The following is a 6,253-nucleotide window of genomic DNA, read 5'->3' as shown; positions in this document are numbered from 1 at the left end:
CGTGTCTCTTCATCTGGTTGTTCACCTGTGCCCTTTATCATAGCCTTTAGTAACCGGGTTTTTTCCAACACAACCACAATAATAAAAAAAAAGAAAAAAGAACAAAGGAAGGAAGGAAGGGAGGAAGGAAAGGAGAGAGGAGAAAGGAAGGGAAAAAAAATCACCTTTCATTAGCTCTTTAAAGACTGGTTATAAGAGAAAGTAAAGAGAAAAATAAAAAGACTTTTTTTAGTACAATGCTCTTGGTCTTTAGATCTCACTAATTTTTAAAATAATTTAAAAGCTACTCTTTCAGAGAATCTATAATCTAGGTAGAGGTAAAAAGCGAAAATCACAAGTTATTCAGAATGATAGGTGGAATGTCAAAGCAATAGGATTATTAAGCAGTATGACACTATTGTGAGCTATTTAAATCTCAAGAATTAGCATGATTTCATAGAAACCACCTCTAGGCAAAATAGCAATTATTGTGCAGTTATTAAGAAATACCTCGCCAAGTTTTTAATAGTAGCACCTGACTAATAGTTCCTATCACAACTTCTGCCAACTTTTCTCTAAAATATCTCTGTATATGCTTGAGAAAACAAAAAAATATATAGCAAAATTATAATTAATCTGTCTTTCAGAGATCAAGTCATGCAAACAAAAATAAGACTGGAAAGCATTTAAATAACATCGGAGGTGCCAAAAAAATGTATAAACATGACTTGTATTCATCTTTTGTTATAGGTATATATTATTATAATCTTAGTATAGTTTCTTCCTTCCTTAAAATGTGTATACATTTTTTGGCACCCTCTGTACAATTAACAAGCTAAATCTAATAGATAGAATATTACTTTATACATCACAAAAGAGAACATATATCATTTTAAAACTCCTATATATTAGAAAATAAATCAGCTAATTATCAAATTCACAAATTATAAACAGAACAACATAATAATTATCAATAGAAGTAAAAAGAAGGAATAAAGAAGTTTAATGTAGAAAAAATTGATGAAATGGTAAACATAGAAAGGAGACATGATTAAGAAAATCAAGTGCTGGTTCTTTTTAAAAAAACAAATAAAATAAATAAATCTTTGGCACTGTGATGACTAAAAGGATAGGACATAAATAAAAATATTAAAAATTAGAAAGAGAAAATATTTATAGATACACAGGACGATGTTAGAACTGTAAGAAAATACTATGTGAAATTTTGTAAAAATAAATTTGAAAACCTAAATAAAATGGATACTTTTTAAGAAAAAGAAAATTATCCAAATTGACTCAAGAAGAAGAAACCCTTATAGCTAAGTAACTATGAAGAAAAATGAAAGACCATTTCTCTCTCTCTCTCTCTCTCTCTCTCTCTCTCTCTCTCTCTCTCTCTCTCTCTCTCTCTCTCTCTCACGCCCCTTTCCCCCCATCCCACACACACATTCATGCATGAGCCCACTCTGGAATTTGGTTAATATTAGATGTGACACTTCATATCAGAGACAGGGGAGTGAAATAGAATATTCAATCAATAGTTTTGGGGTTATTGGCTATCCATTTGAGGTGTAGGGGAGGAAAACATCTTTTCTTCTACCCATCTTAGGTTCTCTGCCTGGGGCCACTGTAAAGTGGACTGACAAAAAGATTAACAAGAGAAAAGCATACAAATGTAGTTAATGTAATTTTTACATGACACAGGAGTCTTTATCAGGAAATGAAGATCTGAAGAACTCAAGTCTGAACTGGTTTGTTTGTTGTTCCTCTTTGACCGGGTTTTTATTCAAAATTAGCTGCGCAAAGTGACTGGACTTTTACAGAAAAACAAATTTAAGTTTATGCCTCAGGCTTTTCTTCTGTGGTGGGTTTCTTTTCTGCAGGCTTCTCAGCTGCTGGTTTCTTGGGAGCTGTAGCGTTTTTTTCCCCCCACCAAAAGCTTATTCTGCTTCGTAACATCACCAGCCTTCTTTCCTTTCTTCCCGGCTGCTGGCCTCTTGCCTGGAACCCTCTTCTCATTAGCTTTGGCTTCTTGCGCTGCTGCTGCTGCTGCTGCTTTATCCACCCAGAGCTGCCTGGTGAAGACTGGCGTTCCGGCACATGGTCTTTCCATGTGGGTTTAGATTCAACGTGATTCTCAGGTTTTTCAGTGGATTCTTCTTCAGGACTCTGCAACGAATCTTCTCGCGTGGTGCTCGGGGGACTCTTTGGACCTCCGGGCTTTTCAAGATTCTGCTCAGGTCTGTATTGAGCATGTTGTGTGTGGGAAGGTTGTATCTACTCTTGAGGGAGGCAGCTTTACACCGAGTGCCATACAGACTTTCTAACTTCCAGAAAGCACTTTTGGTCTGAAGGCAGACACGGCCCACGTGCCCACCAGGATAAGTTTCAAAATGCTCAGTTTGCTTAGATTAAGCAGAGTAGTTCCACGGTTGTTTCCAAAGGCTTTGATGATGCCGTTGTCCTCGTTATAGATGACACAAGGTCCCCTGCACTGGATATCATGACAGTTTCTCATTCTGCCCTTGCCAGCTCTCATTCGCTGAGAGGCACAGACCTTTTTGATATCATTCCAGGCCTTAACCTTCTTAAGAAGCAAATCAGCCTCCTTGGTCTTCTTCAGCCTTCTACTGTATCTTCAACCACCAAAGAAGTTCAGGAACTTGCTCAACATGATAGATTTAGACATGACTAGCGCTGGTAAGGCCGAGGCCGCCAGGGCAGAGCAGATGGCATATCGCTTCTGTGTTGTGTTCATTCTGAGGTGGAGACGGCGCCAGGTTTGGGTTGGTGCAAACATGAGGCCCCCACGACACACGTTGCCAAAAGCACCCTGGCCTGAACTCTGGGAATTCGAGCCACAGCTCTGCCAGGACCCACGGCTCAGCACTGGCTTGATGACTTGCTAATCCACTGACAGCACAGGGCTGTCTATTGTTCTCGTGCAAGTTGGTGTGAACAGAGTTCACAGTATCTGTCGAATGGGAGCCTTGAACACAGCAGGCAAAGCGACATTTTTGCCAGATGATTCCCCTTTTTTGGAGTATACTGATGTCAGTGAACGAATACACGCCATGGTGGGGACAGGAGACGGCCATGCTCCTCTCAATCTTGTGGGCTCCCACAGGAAAAGGTTCTTTAGCCTTCTTTCATTTGGAACATTTCCACAACCTTCTTTTATTTTTTATGACATTGTTATTTTTTAATACAGCCCACCCACCACCACCCTCCACCTTTTTTCATAGAATAGTCTTCCTTTAAGGTTTGCCTGATGTTTCTCCATGATTAAAGTCAGGTTACGCATTCCCAGGAGAAATACTTAGATGGGATGCGTCCTTCTCAGTGTCAACAATCAGAGACACACGATGTCCACATGCCCTTTATTAGAGATGATAGTTCTGATCACCTGGTCAAGATGTTGTCTCATTTCTGCACTACTGTTCCCTTGCAACTAGTAAGTGGTCTGTGAGGAGATATTTTCAGACCATGCAAATATCCTGCTCCTGATCAAAATGTCTGACATTTACCTTCAATAAGTGATTCTTTTTTTTTTTTAATTTTATTGGGGAATATTGGGGAACAGTGTGTTTCTCCAGGGCCCATCAGATCCAAATAATTGTCCTTCAATCTAGTTGTGGATGGTGCAGGTCAGCTCCAAGTCCAGATGCCATTTTCAATCTTTAGTTGCAGGGGGCGCAGCCCACCATCCCATGCGGAAATTGAACCGGCAGCCTTGTTGTTGAGAGCTCAAGCTCTAACCAACTGAGCCATCCAGCTCCCCCTCCAGATGCTTAGCAGCAGCTCGTTGTTTTCAATCTAGATGTGGAGGGCGCAGCTCACTAGCCCATGTGGGAATCGAACCAGCAACCTGTTGTTCAGAGCTCGTGCTCTAACCAACTGAGCCATCCGCCGCTTTCAATAAGTGATTCTTAATTAATCCAGTGTTTGATTCTAGATGGCTGCAAAATGCTAATTTTTCAAGTCCACCACTCCCTGCATATTTATTTACCAGTTAGCACTTACCATTTTTATTCTAAGAGCCTTTCCTTCATCTGCATTTATTTATCAGCTTATTATCAGTATGGACACACAAATTCCTTTTTTTTAACCAGTAAGCTCTGAAATTGTTTTTAAACCTATAAGCTATTGTTAGTTTGTTTGTTTGTTGCGGAATAACTTATATACCACAAAATTAACCCAATTTAGTGAACAGTTCCACAAATATTAGTGAATTCATACAGTTGTGCAGTTATCATCACGATCACTATTGATAATGCTTCCATCACCCTGAAAAGTTTTCTCATGGTCTTTTGTAGTCAATCTTCACTCCCACCATGCCCCACTCAGGCAAGCATCAATCTGTTAGCTGCCTCTCTAGTTTTTGTACTTGACATGGCGGGAAGAGGAGTTGGCCACGCTTCTCTCAACCCAGTGGCTCCCACAGGAAAAGCAAGTCTGAACATTTTTACCATAGGTTTGATGAAAAGCGGAAAGCTTTGGAAAAACGTTATAGGACAAAGGGTATGCACTAAGGTAGTAAACTAGGGGAAACTCAGCAAGGCCAGTTCATTCGTATTCCTACTGTGGTCAGTGACAGACCATAAGCAGATCTGGAAACCTGGCAAAAAGACCTTGACCTTGAGTCATATATCCTTCCACCAATAGGGGACAAAGAACAATTGGAACAAAAAAACACAGAAAAGATATCATCAAGTTTAGGGAAAGTCCCCAAAACTGCGCCTTTTTACCAGTCAGAAGAATGTCCTCTAGGTGACCTATCTTCATTGCCATAGTAAAAAAACGCACCCTTGGATGGAGATTTAAGATGTTAATGAGACATACCACACAGGAAGAAGCATGTACTCATACTGCGCAGGTGCCAAGATAGACCCACCCCAACATATATAGAGAGGAGGGACTAACGAAGCCGGGGCAGGGTCCGAAATCTCAAAATTCAATAAAATCGCTGTACTAACATACCTCGGGGAGTCACATTCTCTTTCTGTGTGTGCTCCCTTGGTGCATCAAGCTTTCATTTTAATAAATCTTTCTTTCTGTAAGACTGTTTCGCCTACTCCCTTGATTTTTATCCTGAGAGGGGCAAGGACCACTTTCGTTGGTAACACTCTGGGTACCCCTCCATCTTCAGAGACAAGGATGCATCTTTCCTCCAGGTATAGGGAGAGCACCTTTCATGTGAAGGTCTTATGACCTGATTCAGGGCAGAAGGGGGCGATCAGAGAATCCCTCTTGCACCTTCCATTTCTCAAATTCCTTCGGCTTAAAATATTCTACATGCCAAGGCACCATATTTTGGGGTAGCATATCCTGAACCCCATTATATTTAAAAGAATATTATTTCAACACTGTTTGTAATAGTAAGACTTTGAAGGGGGGAGCCCTAAAACTAAGTATTTATTAACAGAAGGATGGTTAAATAAATTATAGTAATCCCATACCGTGGAATACTATACGGTTATTAAAAAGAATAAAGTGGATCAATCATACTAGAATAAAAGATCTCTAAGATACATCAAGTGGAAAAGAGCAAATCAGAGATGCCTCTTTGCAAAACAAGACAAAATAACCACTGTATCAATATATGTGTTTATATACACATATGGACATAAAACAGCAGTGTAATGACTAGAAACTTATGTTATTAACTATGGAGAGGGGAATGTGTGTGTGTGTGCGCTCACGTGCACAGATGTTTATGTGTGTGCTGGATGATGGCAGAGCTTTGGGGGCACACAAATCATTCGACATCGTTTTTTATTGCTTGAATGTTTCATAAGAACACAGTTATGTACTACTTGTATACTAATGTACCATTTCATAAACAACGATATTCAAACAATCAAAATTTTATCTCCTTTCGGGGGGAACACAATAGCATAAAAAGCTTTAGAACATATCAGTTCTGCTTTTTGAATTCTCCGGACCATCATTTCCTTACCTAGAAAATGAGGGTTTGGACTAGATTATCTAATTTCCCTAATAAACTTTAAATTTCTATGAGCCTATAAAACAAATTTTAACTTTGTTGTTTTTTTTGTATTTTATTTCTAATTTGTATTTAACAATTAAAACAGGCACATTACCAATGTAACAAATAATTTTTTGCCTAAGTAACTAAATTTTGTTCTGCCATGAGTGCGGTTGCCTACTTTTATATTTAAAATGATAGAGTTTAGTTTAGTTCTTTATCTTATCAGAATTGCTACATGGTCAGTGAATGTTATAAGGAAACAGCATGCAAATCACACAGTTG

At 39.2% G+C, this 6,253-nt stretch overlaps 1 pseudogene; it reads right to left on the bottom strand.

Moving 5' to 3' along the window:
• Window positions 1–1,818: 1,818 nt before the first annotated feature.
• On the bottom strand, window positions 1,819–3,055 carry LOC117033638 (60S ribosomal protein L4-like; annotated as a pseudogene).
• Window positions 3,056–6,253: the final 3,198 nt, after the last annotated feature.

Source organism: Rhinolophus ferrumequinum, chromosome 14 (genome assembly GCF_004115265.2).
Source record: "Rhinolophus ferrumequinum isolate MPI-CBG mRhiFer1 chromosome 14, mRhiFer1_v1.p, whole genome shotgun sequence".
Classification (NCBI taxonomy): domain Eukaryota; kingdom Metazoa; phylum Chordata; class Mammalia; order Chiroptera; family Rhinolophidae; genus Rhinolophus; species Rhinolophus ferrumequinum.
The sequence above is the reverse complement of the archived record's forward strand: the minus strand, read 5'-3'. Positions and strand labels throughout refer to the sequence as shown.